Genomic DNA, 26,220 nt, shown 5'->3' with positions numbered 1-26,220 from the left:
ATAAATAACGTGGGACTCAAAACTGACCCCTGATACACACCAGCAGTCACAGAAAATTCATCACTCAAATCTCCATTCACTCTTACCTCGGTGCGAGCATCTACATACATGGCCATAACCAGCCACTCCTGCAACCCAATCTCTCTCATTGCCCACTTCACCACCTCTCTAGGGACTCTGTCAAAGGCCTTTTCCAAATCAACAAAAAATACAGATCCCTTTTTTTCCAATATATTTTTCCTGAAGCTGTTGAACAATAAATAATATGGCATCAGTGGTCCCCCTGCCTAGCATAAACCCAAACTGCATCTCATCAATATTCACTCTTTCTTGAATCATACCTTCTAGAACTCTCTCCATTACCTTCATTATCTGATCTAAAAGCTTTATACCTCTATAATTTCCTATTTCCAGGGCATCACCCTTCCCTTTGTACACATTTTAAGTTACACTCCTCAACCAATCATCTGGGACAACACACATATAATTATATTTATCAGGTCAGTGACTAACCTCACCTGCATATCTCCTGAGGCCTTCAACATTTCGGCAGTCAACCCAGACACACCTGCTGCCTTCCTCACCTTCATCCTGCCTATTGCCTCACTCGCAGTAGCAGCGTCAATCAAAGGCCAAGAGCCAAACACTGGATCTACTGGCTCCAAACCTTCCCTGTCCCAGTCAAACTCCTCATTCAACAACCGGCTATAGTGCTCTCTTCGTGCATCTTTAATATCCCCACTGTTCACCACTACCCTTCCCTCATCATACTTCACCCACAGCTCACCTATAATATCCCGATTATCCCTCTTCATGTGATCTGCCACCTTAAATATCGTATTTTTCCTTTCCCCATGATTTAGGTTATCAAGTAAAAGTCTAAAACCAAGCAGTAAGGGATGCCTTCTAGAGCGAGATGAGCATTGGTGGCTGAACAGGGAGCCGTAAACAGAGGCTTTAATGAACAGTACAGAGCCCTCAAGAACAACCTCTTGAGGGTTACTGATGTACTAAGCAGTTGGACAAGAGACCCACCAAAACATTAAGTAACTTGGTGGTGGGATAAGAGTGTAGAAGCTGCAGTTAAGTAGAAAAGTAGGCTTTTCCGGGAATGGAAGAAGGGTGGTAACAAGGAGGAATACTTGGCTGCCAAGCGTAGGGCTAGAAGAGAGGTATACTGGGCGAAGTCTGTATACCTTTCTTCTAGCCCTACGCTTGGCAGCCAAGTATTCCTCCTTGTTACCACCCTTCTTCCATTCCCGGAAAAGCCTTCTTTTCTACTTAACTGCAGCTTCTACGCCCTTATCCCACCACCAAGTTACTTAATGTTTTGGTGGGCCTCTTGTCCAACTGCTTAGTACATCAGTAACTCTCAAGAGGTTGTTCTTGAGGGCTCTGTACTGTTCATTAACGCCTCTGTTTACGGCTCCCTGTTCAGCCACCACTCCTCATCTCGCTCTAGAAGACATCCCTTACTGCTTGGTTTTCCAGCTTCCATATTTTCCCCCTAGGTACATAAGTCCTCATTTTCATCATTCGTTCCTTAAGCACCATATCACAAATAAATAGTTTGTGCTGCTGCACACACTCCTCGCTTCCTATAACTTTGACATCCCTCACTAAGCTCCTATCAGCCCTCCTGACCAGAAAATAATCTGTCTGACTGCTATTTCCCCAGACTCATACGTAATTAACCTACTCTCTTTTTTCCTATGATGTGTGTTGCACACAATCATGTTTGTTGCCTCCTCAAACTCAAGTATCCTCTCCCCTTCCACATTTCTTATACCCCATGTACTGCTTCATAACCTTGAGCTGCTTCACCTACATGATCATTTAAGTCCCCTCCCAAAACTACAATCTCATCATCCCCCATACCACCCACTACACGTATTAAGTCATCCCAAAATCTATCCTTCTCGACCTCATCCAACCTTGCCAGTGGAGCATATGCCGATGTAATTGCAGTCATGATTCCACTGAAAATTTTCAGGTTCACTACCAATATCCTATTGCTTACTCTCATAACATTCATAACATATTCCATCCATTTCTCCACAACCAACACGCCCACACCCCGATATCCGTCTGTCCTCCCCTGCCAAAGCAACTTACAGTAGCAATCCTTCCCAGCAATCTTTCTGGCTGATCCACCCCTGTACCGGACTTCCTGCAAACTTGCCACATCCACCTACCTCCTACTGAATGCCTCAGTGACTTCCCCTGCTCTTCCCCTCAAACTTCCCACATTCCATGAACCCACTCTCATTCCCCTGGGTGATTTAATGTCCTCAAGCTTGCTTTGAAGCTTATTCTTGTATTTAGTCATAATCGGTAATAATAAATGGGGTAGACATACCACAGGCCCCACTTACTGCACAAACCCAGGTCCAGGCAATGGACCTGGGACTCCTAGCCCACCAGCTTACCAGTGGCTGTGGTAGTGGCCTCGGGGCACCCTGCCAGGACAGCTGCAGGGACATCCTTCACAGCCACTGATAGGGCAGTAGTGGGAGGCTTTGTGGACCTCTTCCTACTTCCTTCATTACAAAGTTTGCACAATAATTATTATTTGAACAGCTGATAATATATTCAAGAGCTGTGCATAAAATTTGCCATTGAAAAGTATATAATTTTACGGGTGGAGGGTGACGTCAGAGGAGCATTGTGGGAGATGAGACGGAGCTGCTGGAGATGAAGGTGAGCGATGACTGCATTTATTATTATTTATTTATGGTGTTTCTTCTCTTATTTTTACGGTAATTATCATGTCTGTATATTTATTAGTATCTGGTGCCTTTATGGAGACTTGAGTTGGTTGATATAGTGTATAATTCTTTAGTGCTTCACAAATATTCTTCTCTTGTGTATAGGTGATTCCCTTGTCCGTAATGGATTGTATTTTATTTTTTACTTTGTGTGTGTGTGTGTGTGTGTCTAATGAGATAGGAGGGGGGGGGATGGAGGGGAGAGAGGAGGTAAGGAGGGATGGAGGGGAGAGAGGAGGTAAGGGGGAATGGAGGAAAAGTGTTTTTCAAGGAGGAGGAAGAGGGAAGGAAGATTGATGACAAGAGATGGAGAGAGAAGGAGGAGAGAGGAAGGAAAGAAAAAAAGAAAAAGAAAGGAGAGGTGGAGGAAAGATCGGGGGGGAACTAGTGGGGGTGGAGGGAAGGGAGGATGTAAGGAGGGAGAGGGGCAGGAGGAAGAGTGCTTTTCAGGGAGGAGGAAGAGGTGGAAGAAAGAAGAAAGACAAAGGAGAAGAAAGGAGAGAGAGAGAGTTGGAGGAAAGAGGGGGGGGGAGAACTAGTGGGGGTGGAGGGAAGAGAGGATGTCAGGAGGGAGGAGAATTGGAGGAAGAGTGCTTTTCAGGGAGGAGGAAGAGGTGGAAGGAAAAAGGAAGGAAGGAAGGAGAGAGAGAGAGAGAGAGAGAGAGAGAGAGAGAGAGAGAGAGAGAGGTGGAGGAAAGAGGGGCTGTGAAGGGAGGGAGGAGGTGGTGGAGGGGGGGAGGAAACTAGTGGGGGGGAGGGAGGGAGGGAAGGAATGTGGGGGTGGATGGAATGTGCCGGCTTTTGGTCAGTCAGTCAGGCTCCAGCAGTCACAGGGGAAGGGGCTGCAATTTTGGTAAGATATTTTTCCTTTCTTTTTCCAGTAATTACCTTTCTCTCTCCATTAATTGCTTCTGTGGTGATGATATTGATTTTAATGTGTATTGTAAACAGGCCTGAGTATTTCTAAAGCATACTCATGATTGAAAGGATAAGAAAGTATCATGACAGAGCTGGGTGTGAACTCTGGGGTGGAGTGTATATGTGTAGTTTTTTGGGTGTGTATGTGTAGTTTTTTGGGTGTGTATGTGTGTAGATTTTGGGTGTGTGTGTAGATTGGGGTGTATGTGTGGAGTTTGGATTGTGTATGTGGAGATTTTGTGTGTGTGTGTGTGTGTAGATTTGGGGGTTACTATGTGGAGTTTGGGGTATCTGTGTGTGTGGAATTGTGGTTTTGTTTGTGTATGGATATTTTGATATTTTGTGATTTTCTTGTGATGGCTTATAAGGAATATTCTTTTTCAGGAGTGAGAGTTGGGGAGAAGGCAGCCTGATAATGAAGAAGAGAAAAAAAGATCTGGAGGGTTCAGTAATTGGCCATGTAGCTGTAGAAACACTGCTACCACTACCACAACCGCAACCATCTTTGGGGGACATTTAATTGGATACTTACTAGGTGAATATGCCAGAACTTTCTCAATTTTATTATTATTTTATGCATGCTGCCTGGAGGGGTTAGGTATATAACTTTCCCAGCTAATTTATAAAAATAATTTGAGTTTTTAGTGACAGACCCCCAGCCTTCACAGTTTATGGCCAAGTGTAGCCTGATTGGGAGGGTAATTTTGACTAGCAACCAAGGAGACTTATTCCATACTCATGACCAGGGCTCTATGTAAAATCTCTAACCCCTTTTCAGTTAATGGCAGGTGTAGTCAGATTGGGAGGGTAATTTTGACTAGTAACCAAGAAGACTCATGACCAAGGCTGTTCGTAAAGATCCCTAACCCCTTTTCGGTTACTTTATGGCCAAGTGTAGAGATTAGAAAGGTAATTTGACTAGTAACCAAGGAAACTCATGACCAAGGCTGTTCGTAAAGATCCCTAACCCCTTTTCAGTTACTTTATGGCCAAGTGTAGTCATATTGGAAGGGTAATTTTGACTAGTAACCAAGGAGCTTCATGACCAAGGCTGTTCTTAAAGATCCCTAACCCCATTTCAGTTACTTTTTGGCCAGGTGTAGTCAGATTAAATCATTCCATAACTATCTATCTATCTATCTATCTATAGCCCGACGCCCTAATCCCGCAAAGGGTGGCCGCAGACAAAACGCCTCCAAGTCACTCTGTCACCCACCATTTGACTCCCCTCCCCCCAACTCACCCCCCCCTCCCTCATATACCTCTCAACTCCATCCCTCCACCTCATCCTCGGTCTACCCCTCCCTCTCCCTCCCTCCACCTCACCTACATACACCCTCTTAGTCAGTCATTCTCCATCCTCTCCACATGTCCAAACCACCTCAGTGTATTTCTCCTAATCTTTTCAACCACATCCACATCTACCCCACAACGTTCCTTCACTTCTTCATTCGTCAACCTGTCCCTCCACGTCACTCCACATGCTCCTCTCAAGTAACTCATTTCCATAACTAAGGTTCATAAAATTCCATGCAAAGACTATGTAAAGATTCCTAACTCCCTTTTAGTTACTTTATGGCTGTGTAGTCAGATTCAGATGGTAATTTGGGCTAGTAACCAAGGAGACTCATTCTTTAACTAAGGCTAAAATTCCACGCTAGAATAATGTAAAGATCCTTTTGCCTTTTTTCAGTTAATTTATGGCCAAGTGTAGAGATTGGAAAAGTAATTTTGACTATTAACCAAGGAGACTCATGACCAATGCTCTTTATATACTGTATTTCTGACCCTTTTATTCAGTTACTACTTGGCCAAGTGTTGTCAGATAGGAAAGGTAATTTTGACTAGTAACCAAGGAGACATTCCCTAAGACTCAAATTTCATGTGACAACTTTCCAAAGATCCCTGACTCCTAACTCCTTTTCAGTTAATGCCAGGTGTAGTCAGATGGATGGTTTTTATGCATATTTTGACTAGTAACCAAGGAGACTCATTCCCTAACCAAGGCTCCAATTCCATGCAGCAACTATTCAGAGATCTCTAACTCCTTTTCAGTCAGTGGTTGGCCAGGTGTAGCTAGATTGGAAAGATAATTTTGAGTAGTAACCAAGGAGACTCATGACCAAAGCCCTGTGTAATGATCCCTAGCCTGATTTCAGTTACTTTATGGACAAGTGTAGTCAGATTGGGAGGGTAATTTTAACTACTAACCAAGGAGACACAACCAAGGCCCTATGTATTGATCCTTAGCCTAATTTCAGTTACTTTTTGGCTAAGTGTAGGCAGATAGGAATGGTAATTTTGACTAGTAACCAGGGAGACTCATTCCCTAACTAAGGCTAGTATTCCATACAGGAACTATGTAAAGATCCCTCACCCCTTTTCAATAAGCTGATGGCAAGTAGTAGTCAGATTGATGGTAATTTTGACTAGTAACCAAGGAGACTCATTCCTTATTCATGACCAAGGAGGCTCTTCATATTTTCAGTTAGTTTATGGCAAAGCTGTTAGATTTGGGGGGTAATTCTGGCTAGTAACCAAGGAGACTTATTCTTGACTCTTGACCAAGGCTTTGTAAAGATCCCTAGCCCCTTTTCAGTTAATTGATGGCCAGGTGTAGTCAGATTGGGAGGGCAGTTTTGACTAATAACCAAGGAGACTGTCACAATAGTTTTGCCCAGGTGTTCATTCCTTTGTATATTATTTCACATAGCGCATTGGCAGAAAAAAAACAATGGTATGGCTGTACATTCATCCCACAGCACTTCGTTGTGACTAGCATCATGTTCTAGTGTTTATCTGATAACAATTCAGTATTCAGGATGGAGAGATGGCAATTTTAGGCCAAGGTAGAGTAAAAGCAAGCTAGTAACCAAGGAGACTCATAGCACTTGTTCAGGACTAGCATCAAATTTTAGTTGTAAATTGGAATAGTAACCAAGGAGACTCATCCCTGACTCAAAACCACAGCTCGTCAGATGCAACCACATATTCGTATTTTTTGTAGGAGTGACCAGTCAGATTTTAGTAGTTGGAAATTGGAATAGTAACCAAGGAGACTCATTCCTAACTCATAACTACAGCTCGTCAAATGCAAACACATCTTGGTATTCTTTTGCAGGAGTGACTGATTCAGAAGTGGCTATAGGTATAAAAACAACATTCACTTTGAATACCTGGCTGTAACAAAATTTTATTAGAATATGATGCTATGCCCTTCTTTTTTGGTTTAAAATATCATAGCATCATGAATTTTGAATTGTAACTGTAGGTGAGTAGAATGTTGGTAGTCATGGAGAAGTGCTGTGGAAAGGGTACTCTATAGCATTACCTTGTTCTGCCACTGAACTGTGTAAGATTGACTGCGTAAGGCAAAATATAGGCCAAGTAGAAGGTAGAAGTTGTGCTATATACTGTATAACTGTCTACTCTAAATGTGAATAATTTGTATTATGTTCCTACAATCATTGCAGTGGTGTTCCTGTGGCGGCCTTGGGTTTGTGTGGGTGTAAGTGAAGTACAAGAAAGCAGGGTTCCAGAGAGATGGCAGCGTGATGGCGGTTCAAGAGGAGTGAAGGGAGACTGCCTGGAGAACTCAGAGTAGCAGAGGGGCCACGACTGCTTGGAGAGGTTGAAATCTGTTGTGATGGGTATAGTACTGTCTCCTGTCTCTCCCATCTGTTTTTCCTGTCTCTTGTCTTTGTCTCTCTTGTCTTTGTCTCTCTTGTCTTTGTCTCTCTTGTCTTTGTCTCTCTTGTCTGTCTCTCTTGTCTGTCTCTCTCTCATGTTTCTCTCATGTCTGTCCCTGTTGTCTGTCTGTCTTATCTGTCTCTTTTCTGTCTTTCTCTTTTCTGTCACTCCTGTTTGTCTGTTAGTGTAGGCAGGTAACTATGGAGGGTTGAATTGAGCAAGGACACCCATTCTTACATTATAGCCAAGGATGAGATGGAGAGATGGGAGGGGGTGTTAGTTGGAGGGATGGAGAATAGATACAAGTAGATATGGGAGAGAATGTGTGTAAGAGGGAGGAGTGTGGGTAGATATGGTGGAGGGAGGGTGAGAGTTGGAGGGATGGAGATGAGAGGGGGGGGGGTGAGTTGGAGGGATGGCAGAGGACAGGACAGTGTGGAGGATATTTGTGGCCACACCTTACAGGATTAAGATCTCTGACAATAGATAGATTAAATAGATATATAACTGAATTTCCATCAAGCACACTGTATTGATGTGGCAGTGGTAATGTCCAGTGAAAACATATAGTAACCAAGGAGACTCGTTCCTACCTCCATAACTATAAAATTAATGAACCTGTAATCAATTAGGTACTAAATTTGTGAGAATGGGCCAGTTCCATCAGGTGAAGGACAAACTACAGTATAGCTAAGTGGCAAGATTATTTTTTCCTTGGTTAAGAAATCTAAGTGAGATGGAAGCACCGATTTTAGCCCATAAATTGGTATAGCTTTTTGTCCTTTTGTGGAGGGATACAGCTTAATGCCATATTGACATTACCTTGCCTGTACACGTTTCCCATAGCCCAGAGGTCAGCAACCCTTAAAGCTACAAGAGCCATTTGTTTTAAAGTTTCATAAAAATGTAGTACTCTTGGAGCCGCAATACAAAAAATTCTGAAACTGGAATCTGCAGTATTCTAAACAAAACATTACGGTGATATTGTTTGATCTACTTGTAGTATAGATCTTTTGTTTCATAAAAATGTAGTACTCTTGGAGCCGCAATACAGAAAATTCTCATAAACCGAAATCTGCAGTATTCTAAATCTAAACAAAACATTACGGTGATATTGTTTGATCTGCTTATAGTAGCCTATAGATCTTATCAAAGCTGAATGGAAAATCTAATGTTGCCTTGCATGTGTAATATGATGCCTTTTGTTCTGAAAGAATAAATGGTTATTTATGAAGCTCCTGGAGCCACAAAAGTGTCCTAAGAGCCACGTGCGGCTTCTGAGCCGCAGGTTGCCGACCTCTGCCATAGCCCTTCTTTAGCATAATTAACAAGTCATTTAGATGGGTGTGTTAGAGCAGTTAACAGACTATACAGTAGACTATGCAAGAAAGATTAGGGAACAGTTGGTACGTTATGACCTAAGTTTTATCCAGTGTGGGTGAAGGCATTGGTAAAGTATATATCTACAGAGGTGCAGTCATAGAAATTTACTGTCCATTGCATTGGGCATGTGGAGAGATTGAAGGATGGCAACTGGATGCAGCGGGGGAGAGGTGTGAGTGTTGAGGGTAGAGTTAAGGGGTAGACTGAGATAGTTTTGGGAGGAAGGATGGGGCTGGAGTGTATTGGTGTGATGAGAAGGGGGTAGACTGAGATAGTTTGGGAGGAAGGATGGTACTGGAGTGCAGTGGTGGTGTGATTAGGAGGGGTAGAGTGAGATGGTTTGGGCATGTGGAGAGGATGGGGGATGACATTTGGGTGCGGAGGGTGAGGCGTGAGCATGGAGGGTAAAGTTGAGAGGCCGACTGAAAGACCTGGTATGAAGTCGGTGTCCTCAGGGATAAAGGGCTGGACAGAGAAGCTGCTAGAGATCAAGCAGCGTGGAGAACTGCCATTAGGTGATCAAGGCTGATGTATGGAAGCATCTTGGAGTTTTTATAAATGAATGAACGAAGGAAATAAGTTCCCATGATGTTGAGGTATAAATGTAAGTGCTTCCTCTGTTATTTCTTTCCCTGTCCTTCCTTTATGCACCCTTCCTCACTCCAGCATGAGGTGGAAAAGATCAGGATGAAGGAAAATGAAGATTGTCCCTACCTAGTTTGCTGTTTGCATTTGCCTAACTTGAATAGGGAAGTAGCATTATACTGTATAGGAATAAATGCACTGGTTACTAGGCATATTTGGGTGTTAACATATTTCACTGAGAAACTTACTTACTAGAGCCCTTAACTCAGTTGTGGGTTCATGCTTATCTGGATATGAATCTAGGAGACTTCATGCTAAAAATCCCATTCTGCAGTCCACCATCCTCCTCCTGAGAGACAGGTACATATGTGTATGGCAAGAATATTAACTGATAGACTCCTTGAAATGGCTGGTTTGATACAGCCTTCAGTATGTCCTTCAGCCTAAGATTTAACTAGTGTTGATGGTTGAGGTAGCACTGGCATTGTAGTTCAAGGGTGGAGTTGTAATGCATGTTTGTATTTTAGGGCAGTATGACGAGGGCAGCTTGATGGCAGAGGAGGCCACCCCTGCTGTGGTGGGTGTCTGGTGGTAGACATCCACCACCACCACCACCACCACCGCCACCACCACCGCCACCACCACCAGTGATGACGGGGAGCAACTTGGCTGGATACTACAAGATGAGTACATTTAAAAATGTTATACATACTCACTTAGGTGCCAGTCTGTTGAAATAACCATTGATGGGCCAGTGGAGTGTTTCATACATAACGTATAGTTTTCTATAAATCTTGCTGTGGTGCTGCTTTGGTTAATTGCCAGTTGGTTGCAGAACTGGCCCCAGTAGGTGTTAGTCAAAATGCACTGCAACTTGTGCTTAAATAGCTGAGGAAGCTAAAGTTGCAAGAATCATGCAGAACATTAAAAACTCAATTTTGCTAAGTGGAATTATTTGCAGTAAGTGTGCTACAGTTAAATTGGCAGTGCTAACAACCATATCCCAGGAAATGATCACTGCCACCCCTTGTGCCTTAGGTTTCATTCTTAACTTTTCCATGTAGTTTTAAGTCTTTGGAGACTTGCAACAGAAGACAGATAGCCATTATTACCCCATCAGTAAATAAAATATCCCCAGAGCTGGATAAAACCATTGGCTGTGGCAGGAGTGAATTAACACACAACAGGAAGCTCCCTGACATCCCTTCTGTAATGATTTATTTTAGGGGTTAAACTTAAGTCAGTTGGAGAGCCCTGCATTCAAAAGGAAGCTCCCTAACACCTCTTCCATAGCTATTTATCTAGGGAAATCAGTGTGTGCTAGTAAAGCCTTGTCTTATATGCAGATTTCTAAGTTCCATTGGTACTTGTTCTTCTCTCAAATGCCTTGATTTTATTTTTAATGGAGAGTAACAGTTGGGTGTGGAAGGTAATAAGTGGCAAGGTTGAGGGTAGGGGTGAGAGGCAGACTGAAAAAGACCTGGGAAGAGGCCATAGGGTGTGACCTCAGGGCTAGGACTGAATAGGGAGGCTGCCAGAGATTGAGCAGTGTGGAGAGCTGCTATTAAGTTATGAAAACCGACGCATTCAAGCATGTTGGAGCCTTTATAAACGATATGATAGCAGTATTTCCAGAGTCTATATAAATGATATGAGAGCAATATTTCCAGTCTATATAAACGATACAAGAGCAATATTTCCAGTCTATATAAACGATACGATAGCTGTATTTCCAGAGTCTAAATAAACGATACGATAGCTGTATTTCCAGTCTATATAAATGATTCGATAGCTGTATTTCCAGTCTATACAAATGATACGATAGCTGTATTTCCAGTCTATATAAATGATACGATAGGTGTATTTCCAGAGTCTCTATAAACTATACGATAGCAATATTTCCAGAGTCTATATAAACGATATGATAGCTGTATTTCCAGTCTATATAAATGATACGAGAGCAATATTTCTAGTGAATATAAACGATACGATAGCCATATTTCCAGAGTCTGCTGTATATAAACAACACGATAACAATATTTTAGTCTATATAAACAATACGATAGCAATATTTTCAGAGTCTGTATTATAATTTGGGGGAGGCGGTGGCCGAATCGGTCGAGAGGCGGCCTGTAGTCCTAACGAACCCAGGATCGAATCCCGGCTGGGGCAGGGAACAGTTTAAGGATTTGAATTTCATAAAAGCAGACTTTCCTGATCTACCAGATGACCCGCCGACATGTCGCAAATATACCCCCGCTAATACCAATACACCAGTCCTGTATGAGACAGCCGTAGCATGTACTCAATATGGATGGTGGGTGTTAGCACCGAAGTGGTGACATGTGGAGGTGTAGGAGGACTACTGGGCCTTGGGATAGGTCACTGCCCCCAAGAAATAGGCCCTGAAGCCTTTGCCCAGAGTCGGACACATTAAAGAAAAAAAAAAAAAAAAAAAATACGATAGCAATATTTCCAGAGTCTGTATAAATGATAAGATAGCAATATTTCCAGAGTCTATATAAATGATACGATAGCTGTATTTCCAGAGTCTATATAAAAGATACAAGAGCAATATTTCCAGGGTCTATATAAACGATACGATAGCTGTATTTCTAGAGTGTATATAAACGATACAGTATCTGTATTTCCAGAGTGTATATAAACGATACGATAGCTGTATTTCCAGAGTGTATATAAACGATACGATAGCTGTATTTCCAGAGTCTATATAAACGATACGATAGCTGTATTTCCAGAGTCTATATAAACGATACGATAGCTGTATTTCCAGAGTCTATATAAACGATACGATAGCTGTATTTCCAGAGTCTATATAAACGATACGATAGCTGTATTTCCAGAGTCTATATAAACGATACGATAGCAATATTTCCAGATTCTATATAAACGATACGATAGCTGTATTTCCAGAGTCTGTATAAACGATACGATAGCAATATTTCCAGAGTCTATGTAAATGATACGATAGCTGTATTTCCAGAGTGTATATAAACAATACGATAGCTGTATTTCCAGTATATAAATGATACGATAGCTGTATTTCCAGAGTGTATATAAACGATACGATAGCTGTATTTCCAGAGTCTATATAAACGATACGATAGCTGTATTTCCAGAGTCTATATAAACGATACGATAGCAATATTTCCAGAGTCTATATAAATGATACGATAGCGATATTTCCAGAGTCTATTAATCCTGTATTTTTTGAACTGAAGATGTAGCCTTATTAACCCCATCAGAGCTGTAAGTCCTTCCTGAGTTTTAAAATGCCTGGTGGTGGCAAGAATAAAACAATAAATCAATAAGGAAGAGGTGTTAGGGGAGGTGCTTCAAGAGTACCAGCTCCTGAGTTGTAAAAATTGCCAAGTAGTAGCAAGAATAAAACCAAAAATATATCACTAAGGAAGAGATGTTGGGGAAGTCAGGGAATTGGAAGTACTGTGTAAGTTTGAATTAATGTGACATTTTTTTTTTTACAAAATGCCTGCGTCTTTCTCCTTCTGCCTGCGTCTTTTTCCTTCTGCCTGCGTCTTTCTCCTCCAGCCTGCGTCTTTCTCCTCCAGCCTGCGTCTTTCTCCTCCAGCCCGCGTCTTTCTCCTCCAGCCTGTGTCTTTCTCCTCCTGCCTGTGACTTTCTCCTTCTGCCTGTGACTTCTTTTCCTTTTACCAGTGACTGTATCTCCTTTCTCTTCCCTTCCTGTCCTCTCTCTGCTGTTCCACCTTTTCTTGATAGTTCCATAATTCTTTTGGCCCTACATTTCCCCTCTACTATTAGGCTAGACATTTGGTATTATGCCATGGATAGTTTAAGGACCTGCCATTAACACTGCCCCATCCTTCCTTCCTCCCTATTCTCCCCTTCCTCCCTATTCTCCCCTTCCTCCCTATCCTGCCTTCCTTCCTATCCTGCCTTCCTTCCTATCCTGCCTTCCTCCCTATCCTGCCTTCCTCCCTATCCTGCCTTCCTCCCTATCCTGCCTTCCTCCCTATCCTGCCTTCTTCCCTATCCTGCCTTCCTCCTTGTGCATTAACACCAAACTGTTTCATCACCAAGTGTCTTCATGGCCAAAGCTGCTCCCATGCCAGTCTTGGTGCCATGTAGCCAGTGTGACTTGGTGCTGGTTCCCTGGTGCTGGTTCGTTGGTGCTTCCTACTGTGACATGCTCTTAAATGCAGTGGCCAGGCATCTTGCACTGAATGGTTCCCTTACTTTGTTCATTTCTTGTTTGGGAAGATTTTTTTGAACTGTAGTAGCTTCCTCATGTAATGCAGACTTTGAAATAGTCTCCAGAATTACTTCAGTAGATACAGATAAATAGATATAGATGGATAAAGCACTCAGGGAGTATGGTGAATTATCTTTAGGTGTATTAGCAGTGGTTACAGTTTCTGCCATTTTTCTAAATCTGGCCATCGTCTGAGTCGTTCAGTGGGTTAAGGTGGTGGTGTCTGATGCTTTGAATGTGTCAGGTGGTTGTGCTGCTGTCTTTACTGTAGGTGCCTGGTGGTGTAGTGGGTTAAGGTGGTGTTGGCTGATGCTTTGAATGTGTCAGGTGGTTGTGGTGCTGTGTTTACTGTACGTGCATGGTGGTGTAGTGGGTTAAGGTGGTGGTGTTTCATGCTTTGAATGTGTCAGGTGGTTGTGGTGCTGTGTTTACTGTAGGTGCCTGGTGGTGTAGTGGGTTAAGGTGGTGTCTCATGCTTTGAATGTGTCAGGCGGTTGTGCTGCTGTGTTTACTGTAGGTGCCTGGTGGTGTAGTGGGTTAAGGTGGTGTTAGCTGATGCTTTGAATGTGTCAGGTGGTTGTGCTGCTGTGTTTACTGTAGGTGCCTGGTGGTGAAGTGGGTTAAGATGGTGTTGGCTGATGCTTTGTGTCAGGTGGTTGTGCTGCTGTGTTTACTGTAGGTGCCTGGTGGTGTAGTGGGTTAAGGTGGTCCAGCCAGATGTGCTTTGGAATGTTAATAGGTCTGTTCACCTGTGGCAAAGCTAACAGGTCTAGAAGTGGTACTTTTTTTTTTCTCTCTCCAAGGAAAGTGTAAATATCTGCTCTTGGAGAGCTTTGAGTGATTTTATGAAATACAAAGCTGCTCAGCCTGAACTTCTGTTGATTTATCATGTCAGCCATTGCCTAAGCTGACTATTGGGTGCATTTCAGTTTGACTTTAAGGAAGCATTGTAGTGGCTTTTGAAATACAAAGTTGCTCAGCTTGAAATTTTGATTTGATTTGATAGGTCAGCTGTTGCATCAGCTGATTATTAAACAGTTGTCAGTTTTGGCCATAAGGAGGCATTTTAATACACGTTTCACATTCTGAGTTTGAAAGAGAAACTTAAATATTGACTGCAGTCTGTGCAGATAGGCTCTTGTTCTTTAGGTACAGAATTTAAACTTGTGATCTTGAGTTTAGGTAATCCAGTTGGCTGGTGTTTGAAGGTTAGGTGTGTGTGTGTGTGTGTGTGTGTGTGTGCGTGTGCGTGTGAGAGAGAGATTAGGTCAGTGGGTGTCGGTGTTGAGTAGGTTAGTGGGTGTTGTAGGTTAGGTCAGTGGGTGTTGGTGTAGATAAAAGCACAGCTAATGTGTTGTTGTATTTGCAGGAAACAGATGGCGTCCAACAAGATCTATGAAGATATCAAGATGGCAAGATGAAGCCAGCTGGGTAGAGGAATATGCTGTATGTTTGAATATTGGTAATGTGTTAAAACTGCATCTCAATCATTTTGCTTTAACTTGGCCTTAAAATACCTTGCTAGTCACGAAGAAGTGCTGTGGAAAGGTTTCAACGACCTAAAATTACCATCTTTGAATCGTGTTTAGCTATACTGTATTAGATCAAAATTAGTGATCTTAGTCATGCAGTGCGGTGGAAAGGTTGTAGAGCCAGTGATTGTCTTTGCTACTGAACTAAGTTAAGTCAGCTGTCAAAGGATATGTCTTGGCCAAGTTTAAGTGAAAGAACTGTAGTTGTGTGTACAGAAAGGCCTCGTTTATGCTAGTTATGAAGTGCTGTTTTCATGTACGTTAAATCCAAGTAATTGTCATTGTGTTCCCTGGCTGGTTTATATGGTAGTGCTGAAGTGATGTATTTTGTGGCCAGGCCTATCTGAACAGGAACATGTTGGTCTGCTGGCTGCATTGGCCCGTATCCTGTAGTCCACCATTTTCCTTTATGGGATGATAGGGAGGTATGAGACTAGTAACCAAGGAGACTCGTGTACTCCACCATCCTTGGAGGATAAGGGAGGGAATTGGGGCATGTTTTGTTCGATGGCATTGTGAATTGAAGTACGTTGTTGATCAACCCCAGTCTGCCTGGCCAAGCAGACCCATCAACCACAGGCAAGCAACAGCCTTGCCACCTCATTTATTGAACCAGTGTTCCCCTGTGGCAGACAGAGCCCTGCAACGGCAAGGTGCGTTGAATGGTGTGGAGGTTTGGTTCCTGGATGGATGCTGCATTTGCATAATCCAGTTAACGTGAGCACCATAGCAGGCCCCACATCACCCCATTATTTGGTGATATGGTTACCACCCAACATTGTAAATGGTTTCCTGGGCTGCAGGAAACCATTAGGCCTGTCACCTGGTGCAAAACCACATGAAGTGGAAAGAAGAGAAAAAGTGACAGGAAGGAAAGGGAGAAGTAGGGAGTGAGGACAAACAGAATGATAAAGTTGAAGGAAGAATAGGTAGTACTACAGTGCAACCTCAAAAGTTTGCAAGCCTCTAAAGTTCAATTGCCATAATTTATGAAAAATGTCATTTTTATTTCCCAAACTTAGCTCAGAAATAACCAGAGACTAGTAAAAAAAAAAAATTCCTAGCTACACCCATCTGGTACTGATGACCTCGCCATAAAGTGTGTGGTCACCCATAATAATAATAATTTCCTTTCCTCCTCTTGAGTAAGCTCTTTCTTATTTGAGTCAGTTTTATCATATCCAAATTTGACCATAATTGTGGCTTCAAACAGGTGTCCTGGCTTTACCAATTAGTGCAGTGCTGGGAACAAAAATGATGCAGTATAAGAATGCAGCCACAAGTACTTAGTGTGTGTGTTGTGAAATGATTGATGATGGAAACTACCATGTATGACAAATTTGACAGTTCTCAGTGCTGTACTAACTGAAACTAGAGTAAATAACTCATTGCAGGTGTTGTCAAAGATAGCGGTGGTGTTAAACCTGACAATGTATGACATTACAATGCAGTGTGATAAGATTTTTAAGTTTTTGAGTCGAATTGTGGTAAATATTCCTTTATGACACAACACCATGCAACACCACTTGTCAGATATCAACTGATTTTAATCAATTTTGACTGAAGCATGATTGTTGGTAGGCAGCAGTCTTAGTGTAATTCTAATTGATCATTTGCATCAGTGTTAAACGACTGTGCAATCTATTTTTGAGCAGATATAAACCACCACCACCATCCATTTTTTTTCACATACACACACGTACTTAAGTATTTCATCACTGAGATTGCAATATTTCTGCAAGATTATAGTAATGCAGACTGGCAGTAATTGTACATATCATAAAATGTCATAAACTGTGTAATCAGTGCACAATATGTGAAGTGTAGCATCACGTATGGGTTGGTTATATGGTTACTACCCAGCATTGTAAATGGTTTTTTGGCTTACAGGAAACCATTAGGCATTTACTCAATGTAAAGCCACCTGAAAAGGAAGGAGTAATAAAAGTTGACAGGAAAGATGTGAGAAATAGGGAGAGGAGGACAGAAACAATATGATGGAGATAGTGGGCAGTGCTACATCAAGGAGTGGATGGTGGTTGCTGAAAGATGTAAATATTCATGTTCAGTACTGTAGTTTGTACGTAAATAAATGAATGCATAATTACTGTCCCTTGCAACTTACTGATTGATGTTAAATATGAATACAACTGCAAAGTGTTTTAGAATAAGGGGACATACACAAGATGAGGAAAGGAAATGTGAAACACTTCATGGTTTGTAGCAATTATTGTACTGATCCTCGAGTTAAGAGATGAGATAAATGGTAGTGTTAACAATGGAAAATAGGATGCCTGAAGCCAGCTAGTTAGCCCAGACAACAAAGCTTGTGTCAAAAGCATGTCTAAACCATGAGAATTAAGACAGCCACAGAAATGCTTTATTAAAAGTTCAAATTTTCAAAAGTATCAAAAGGACACAAGAACTTCGAATTTAAGAGGTTGCACTGTATATCAAGTGAGTGGATGATCAGTCACCTACCACCTGCAGGACTAGTAACCAAGGAGACACACGAAAGCAAGCCTCCTGTACCTGTAAAGTGTATTGCTATAGCACATTGATATGACTAGTAGCCCTAACCAAGGAGACTGCCACCTCATGAAGGCAACGTTCTCCATTGTCTGTTAAATTTGTTATAGCATGTTATCAAACCTGACAGATCCCTGTTCCCTTTTGTCTCAGTTGATGGCAGTGTGTACGGTGATTGGAGGGTCGATACAACTAGTAATCAAGGGTGATGGTATCTAGGGCTGGTGGTGGTACTGTCAAAGCTAAGGGAGTGTGGCCATGTGTGGATTACCACTAGGGTGTGGGAAGGAATTACAACTTGTTCAGTGCTGGTGAGAGGCTGTGTATGTGGTGTTAGAGGTAGACTGTGAAAAATGCTGACATGGTGTGTGCAGTGTGTGGGGGGGAGCATATGGAGATTTCAGGCATGAAAGGATTAGTCTTGCTGTTGAGTGTGTACAGGATTTATTTTTCTTTTTATTTTGAGGACATGCTATGTGCTGGAGGTGGAGCTGGTGTTAGCTGTGTGGCTAGGATAAGGAGTGGCTGGAGGAAGTTCAGGGAGCTGTTGCCTCCTGACATTGAGAGGGCTCTCCCTCAGTCCTAAGGGATCTTTGTATGTGGCACGTGAGACCTGGGCAGTGAAGGATGAGGATGTTCGTAGCTTAAACATACAGTAATGACAATTATTAGATTTGTTTGTAGTGCATCCTTGAATGACAGGCCTTGGGAAGGGTGTTAGGACTGCAGTTGAAGAGTTGAGAAGAAGAATGGGACTTGAAAGTATTGATGTAGTGATGAGGAGGGGTAGGTTGAGATGGTATGGACATATGGAGAGGATGGAGGGTGAGAGCTGCGATTGTTTAGGGTCGAGTTGTGAGAGGCAGACTAAAAAAAAGACCTGGGATGAAGTCAGTGAGACCTGAGGGATGCGGGACTGGACAGGGAGACTGCCAGAGATCAAGTAGTATAGAGAGATGCCATTAGGTGACCAAGGCTAACTTATGCAGGCATGTTGAAGCCTTTGTAAGTGATAGGAAAATAAACGAAGTAACCAAGGAGACAGTCATACCTCATAGTTAAGGACCATCAAACAATGCAACCCCTCTCTCGCCCCTCTCCATTTTTTTTTTTAAATAAGTGCAACCCCTCTTATCTATTTATTTATTTTTTCAAAATTCAACCCCTATCCCCCCTATCATTTTTTTTTTTTTTTTTTTTATGCAACTCCTCTCCTTCCCCAGTGTCTTCCTTTTTTTTTTTTTTTTTTTTTTTTTTTTTTTTTTTTGTCCAGTTGATAAGTGTTTCTGTAAAGCTTAGTCAGGGTGCAGAATTTGCCATTACCAGTTGTATGGTGGGAATACTGTTAGTTTAGGCCATACCTGTGGCTAAACGAGGACATCTGTATATGCACTGTACAGTATTTGTGGATGTGGGAGCATCTCTCGGCCAGTCGGTCAGACCATATGATTTTTCAGCAGAACTTCACTCGTGTAGATTTTAATATATTGCGGCCCTTCATGATCCCATATCCATTACTTATATATTTATATGTGCTGACCATATTTTCTTTATTCCAATAAATGCATCTTTAATGTAAATGCTTCTTTAATATAAATGTTTCAATATTTTGTCTAGTGGAGTAGAGTTTATCGCCTTTTAAGACTAATGAAAAACAGCTTGATTTTGACAAGGCAGTCTTATAATTTCCGATATTTGAGAGGTAGTAAAATTAATTGTGCTTTTTAAATCTAACGTCAGTTGCTTTCCCAATGAGTGAAATATTGCTGCAACTTTTAATAAAAATACTAAACACACAACCAAAGAACTGCGGCTAAAAAAAAAAAAAAATGCATGCTCCTGGTGCAGGCCAAAAATTATTTGAAACATCTCGACATATTGCATCAGTGGCACATAGTGATGCAGCCTGCCAATTTTTATTCCATCTGACTACAACTGTTGCATGTTTATCTCATTTGTACTGCTGTGTCAATGGTCACTGCCCCTCCGAAACGTCTGCTTGCATCCCTCCACCACCCTGGCGGGTGCATAGCACCTGTCTAGCAGCAAACTCTCATCCCTTTTCTGTCCAGCTATCAAATGCAAGAGTTAACCTTCATGTACGCAATAGGTCAACTCTGGAACTGCTTTTCACTCTTCCTACTGCCTATGACCCTTCAGTCTTTTTAATGCTGTGTCCAGGCATCTCAAGATGAACGATCTTGAATTTGGCCCTTAACTTAGTTTTTTGTTGGAGGGAACAGTCGTTCAGATTTTCTAGCATTTGGTTCCTTCTTCCTTGCATAAAAAATTGATTTAAATTGTTGTGGGAACAACATTGCCTAAAAATTACTTGCTGTAGTGTTCATCTGTCATGTTGGACTAAAAGACCTGTTGCCTGGGTATGAATGGCTAGGTAGGCCAGGAACAGCATTACTGATTTTATACATACAGTACTTTATTAGTTGCCTACTTGCACCAGACCATGAGCAATAGATTTAAACTTCAGCCAGTCTTGGTTAAGATGTGTGTCTATGACCAAGAAATTAACAAGGGTTATATAAACTGTAGCAGCCAGTTCATAAGTAACCTTGTAATTTTTTAGAAGTGCTATTCCAAGGTTTTTTAAGGGAAAAGTCTTAAAAGGCGAGAAATATTACTTCATTACTTTTAAAAATATAAGGTGGCCATATAATTTTTTTTTTTTCCAAAGATTTGTTATTGGTAGGTAGGTTATGGCAACATTCCACGAGTTTAGTAAGAAATCATATGTCATTTGGTTGTCTATTCTCCATAAAGTAGAATTGGGAGACTGAGGGATGGAATGGAGAGGGAGAGAACTAGGAGTGTATGTGAGTGAGGTAGGAGGGGAGACCAAGGATGAGATGGAGGGTTGGAGTGAGACACTAACGGCCAATTCACACTATACGGTTCGTCTTCGTAGGGTTACGGTTCATTTGCTATGTCACTGTTCACACTATATGTCCATGATCTCGTCAGTCTGCGTGCAGCTTTGGCTCCGACAAGAAGCCTCAAAAATTAGTGTAAAGCAGCTTGCTGCAACTTTCATTTTTGCACAACTACATAGGTGACAATGCCACTGATGTTATAACCATGAATGTCACGAACAATGCAAGCTCTTTAGTAGACATAACTAGACAGGGAGGAAATGCTTCACAAGGTGCATTCGTTGTAAAAGAAATTTAAAAGATTCTTGAAGTCCCACTGGTTCTCTTCCATGGGCGTAAAGAGGGTTGAGAGAGAACCTACCAATGGTTATGAACAGGATGTTGGGAGAACCTGTGAATGGTAATGGATAGGGTGTTGGGATACCCTATGAATGGTAATGAATAGGATGAAGGATAAAATGCTATTTGTCACAGTTATAACAAAATAGTGAAATATTTGAATATCTTACCCAATTTTTCCAATCCCTTTCCTATTAATTTCCATATTTTTTCTTTCACATGGTTATCGTTGTATTTTCTGTTGCCCATGTCATATAGTTCCTCGTAGCCTCTGACCAGTTCTAGTAACTTCTTGTCACTCATGACTGCTTATAGACCTGTTCATGGCCAAAAGCAGTGACAGGCAAAAGTTGTCCTCTGTCGTCTGTAAACACACCGTGACTGATACGTATCGATGTTCACACTGATCGGTGGAGGTACGGAGCGTTTCCATACGTATACGTTTCGTTCGTTAGAGATTTCTTCCAAATGTAGGCGATCCGTACAAGTGAAAGCTGCACGAAAGATGAACACTAAACGGAAAATATAGTGTGAACAGCACCATTGATTTCAATAAAATAATTAACGTACGAAAGCCATACGGAGACGAACCGTGTAGTGTGACTCGGCCCTAATGTGTGAGGTGGAGGGGGGGGGGGGAACTGAGGGATTGAGTAGAGGATGTTGTAAATTGAAATGGGATGGAGAGGAAAACTAACTAGGAGTGTATGTGAGTAAGGTGGATGTGGGGTAAGAGGGAGGGGGAGACTGAGGATGAAATGGAGGGATGAGTGGAGGTATATAGGAGAGGAGGGTGTAAGTTGGGGGTGGAGTATGAGAGTGAGGTGGAGGGATGGAATAGAGGTATGAGAGGGAGGTGTAAGTGGGGGGGGGGATGGAGAGAGAGACTAAGTAGGGGTTTGTGTGAGTGAGGTGGAGGTGGGGAAAGTGGCAGGGGGAGACTGAGGATGAGATGGAGTGGAGAGGTGCATGAGAGAGGAGGGTGTAAGAAGATTAATTCTGAGTGTGTATGTGAGTGAGGTGGAGACTGAGGATGAGATGGAGGGCTGGAGTGGAGAGATATATGAGAGGGGGGTGTAAGTTGGGGGAATGGAGAGTAGGAAACATAATCAGGAGGGTGTATGTGAGTGAGGTGGGGGGAGAGGCAGGGGGTGTAATCTGGGGGGAGGGCAGGTAGATGGCAGTGGACAGGGAGGAGATATGTACCCTCACAGGATCAAGGTGTCTGGCTATAGGTAGATATAGCATGTCCACACTTTCACATTGTTATAGTAATATGGCCATGATATATTTTTACAGTTTTATATGTTTGCTTGAGATTATACTCTGAACTTTAGCTTGGCCTAAAATTTTAAATCTTTCCAGCCTTAATTATGAGTTGTAACTTTCTTAAAACAGGATAGTAGGCACAGTGTGAAAAGGATTATGAGTAATAGCATTGTCTTTCTGTGCCTCGAGTTACTCTTATGTGACACAGCTGGAAAAGACTGAAAAATTGGGTCAAGTTGGTGAAGAGTATTGTTTAGTGGAATGTGATTTTGTTGATATTTAACATGCATCACAACCAGTCCATGTTGGTATTTTTGAACCTCTTCAGTACTGTTGCATCTTTTCTCAGTGTATTGTTGCTGTGTCCCAGATGATTTTATTCTTGCTGCTGGCCGACGATTTTACTCAGCTTAGGAAGGGGGTCTCATACTGAAGGGAGGCTGTCCCCTCCAGTATGAGATGGCACTCCAAGCTGAATAAAATCGTGTGGCATCAGCAGGAATAAAATGTCCTCATATTGAAGGGGTTAATTGGCTCATGTCTTTGGTATACTGTATGCCATGTTGACTAATGTTGCATTGCTTTCTGTTTAACATGCCTTAGCAAACACATGTTGCGTGGTGCACACAGTGTTTAGCAATGCATGTTAAGTAGCCCTTTTGATCACTCTGTTGTATGCCATGTGTTCTTGTATAGCTCTGCCTGGCATTAGCTGGGCAGAGCAATACAAGACATGGCATCTACAAAGTGATTTGAAGGGCACGCTCTTGGACGCATCTTGGGGTAGGGCGCAGGACCTATCTCGATAAATCGGCCACGAAAATACGGACTGGCAACCCTCCCTTGGGGTTACCAGTCCTTATTTCTCTGGCCGATTTATCGAGATAGATTTTTTTTTTGCACCTTCTTCACTTAAATGTATATAGTGGAAATAAAACCAATGTATTATTACAATGTCTTTATTATATACATATACCTTTTTTGTATATTACTTATATATGTATAGTACTTTGAAAAATATCAGAAAGAGAATACCAACAGACATGAATAGTACGAAGGAGACATCACTTCGTACTATTCATGTCTATTGGTATTCTTTTTCTGATATTTTTCAAAGTACTATACATATATAAGTAACTTATAACATATTCAAAATTTAGCACTTAGAAAAAATTATGAACTTAAAAGGACAATATACAAAGACATTAAAGAATAAAAGAAACATATATTAAAAACAAACAAAACAAGACACATGGAGCAGGACAGAGGAAGGACAGCGGGACATAGCAGAGATGACAGGGCAAGAACAGCGGGACATATCACAGAAGACAGGGAAGGACACAGCACAGATGACAGGGAAGGACAGGCACAATGACAGGGAAGGACACAGCACAGATGACAGGGCAAGAAAAGCAGGACATGACACAGATGATGGAAGGACACAACAGGGCAGGACATAGCACAAATGACAAGGCAGGTCATGGCAAGGCAAGACAAGCAGGATACAGCAAGAGATGGAAGGGCATGACACACACAGGAAAAAATAGCAGATATGGAAGGGCAGGACACCCTAGGCAAGAACAGCAGGACACAGGGTAAGAATAGCAAGGAGGGGAGGACAAGCCAAGGATGGCAGGGCACAGCAAAAGTGCAGATGACAGTGCATGGGTGTAGGGCAGGACAGGGGTGGCAGGGCACAAAGCAGGGCATAGCACAGATGATGGAAGGGCAGGACACACAAAAGAAAAAATAGCAGATATGGAAGGGCAGGACACCCTAGGCAAGAACAGCACGACACAGGGTAAGAATTGCAAGGAGGGGAGGACAGGCCAAGGATGGCAGGGCACAGCAAGAATGCAGATGACAGTGCATGGGTGTAGGGCAGGACAGGGGTAGCAGGGCAAGGCAGGGGTGGCAAGACACGTCAGGAATGCCAGGGCAGGGGAGGGCATGGCTGTACAGTGTATTGCATGGGTGTAGAGGAGGGAAGGAAAGTGCAAGGGTGCAGGGCAGGAAATTGATGGCAGGATAGAGGTGGAAGGACAGGACATGGTTGACAGAACAGGGATGGAAGGACAGGATATGGTTGACAGAACAGGGATGGAAGGACAGGACATGGTTGACAGAACAGGGACGGAAGGACAGGACATGGTTGACAGAACAGAGATGGAAGGACAGGACAAGGATGACAGGAATAGCAAAAAAAAATGGAGTTCCCCCGAGCTAAGCCCTGTATTGGACTATATAGCCCAACTAGGGTTACAGGAGGGAGCTACCCCTCCCGGCACAGCAGCCCGGGCGAGGCTCGAACTTGCAATCCCCCGATCACAAGTCCAGCACGCTACCACTGTGCTACTGCGCCCCCCGGCAGGAATAGCAAGGGACACCTGGTAGGGCATAGCAAGGGTGGGGGTGGTAGGGTGGGTTGCAGGGTGGTAAGGTTAGGAAGAGGAAGAAAGAGGGGAGGAAGAGGAAAGAAGAAAAGGGAGAGAAGAAAAGGGAGAGAAGAACGAGGAGAAGAGGAGGCCTAATACAATAAGAGGGAAGAGAAGGAGAGGAAGCCTAATACAAAAAGGGGAGGAGGAGGAAGAAAGAAAAGAATGAGGAGGAGGAGGAAGAAAAGGAGGAGGAGGAAGGAAGAATGAGGAGGAGGAGAAGGAAGAAAAGAATGAGGAGGAGGAGGAAGGAAGAAAAGAATGAGGAGAAGGAGGAAGAAAAGAATGAGGAGGAGGAAAGAAGAAGAGGAAAAGAACAACAAGGAGGAGAAGAGGAAGCCTAATACAATACGGGGAGGAAGAGGAAGGAAGGGAAGAACAACGAGGAGGAGAAGAGGAAGCCTAATACAATACTTAACTATATGAAGTACTAAAACACACAGAGAATAAACACTCAACTTTGTTTTCCTTTGTAATATTAATGCCAGCAAGGGGTATCATTAGTTTATGCTTCAAAAACTGCTTGTGGGTCAAATAATAATAATAATAATAATTTACTGGCAAACCCCTATCAGTAATTCCTCATTTAAGATACTTTCACTTAGTACAGTCTCTCTCTTAATGTCACTCAAAAATACACTTTTCACAAACTTCTTTATTAATCTCAAAGGTGTGCTGTGAAAGATCAATGTTAATTCATCTAAAAATATAATTTTTTAAAATTTAACACAAATAAATATTGCTAGTTAGTTCTGTCTTGCATATGATCCTTAAATGCTGGAAAAAAGTCCCTCTTGCTGGGACCCGACCCTAACTTCACCTAATCAGCAATTTACGGGAATATATATCAATTATTAAATGAGGAATTACTGCTGGCATCATACACAAACAAAACTCACAATTTACACATATTCTGTTTTTAACTGTGTGGAAAATGTGCCACTAGATCTCAGATGATGTGTTTATATATACAGTATTTCAAAGCTATGCATATATATACTGAGGTGTACATGATGGGCCTCTAGAAACAGTTCAGTATTCTTATATCATTTGTATCGTACCATTCATGAAGGCTCCAACATGCATTCATTGGCCACAGTCACCTAATGGTGGCTGTCTATGCTGCTCAATCTCTGGCAGCCACCCTATGACCTTGTCTCGTATTTTTTTTCCAGTCTGCCTCACAACCCTACCTCCGAAATTCACACTTCTCACCTTACGCACCCAATTGTTATAAAATTGCGGTACAGGGCAGACACCTTCAGGTGGTGGCACTGATATAACCAGGCCGTGTCCAGTGAAAAGGGCTAGATGCTCACTCACTGACCATTTAAGCCCCTGGAATCCTGACTACCTCACATATTTCTCCCTACATAAGTGCTTCAAAATTATCGACTCCAGGACTTTCCTATTCCAGACCAACACCACTACAATACCAGCTGGTGTTCTCAGTGCCAAAAATCCCTCGTGGCTAAACACACAGACACAGGACAACAAGGGGACTCTCAATGCAGAAAAACATGAACACATAAACCACCACCACAACCCAACAAGACCTCCCTCCACACAGAGTTATAAGGCTGCCTCCTACCCCCAACCTCACTATGTACCTCTTCATAATAACTAATCCCA

Source organism: Coenobita brevimanus, chromosome 91 (assembly GCF_032717465.1).
Source record: "Coenobita brevimanus isolate Jiangsu-jjx chromosome 91, ASM3271746v2, whole genome shotgun sequence".
Classification (NCBI taxonomy): Eukaryota; Metazoa; Arthropoda; class Malacostraca; order Decapoda; family Coenobitidae; genus Coenobita; species Coenobita brevimanus.
Note: the sequence above shows the minus strand (reverse complement) of the source record.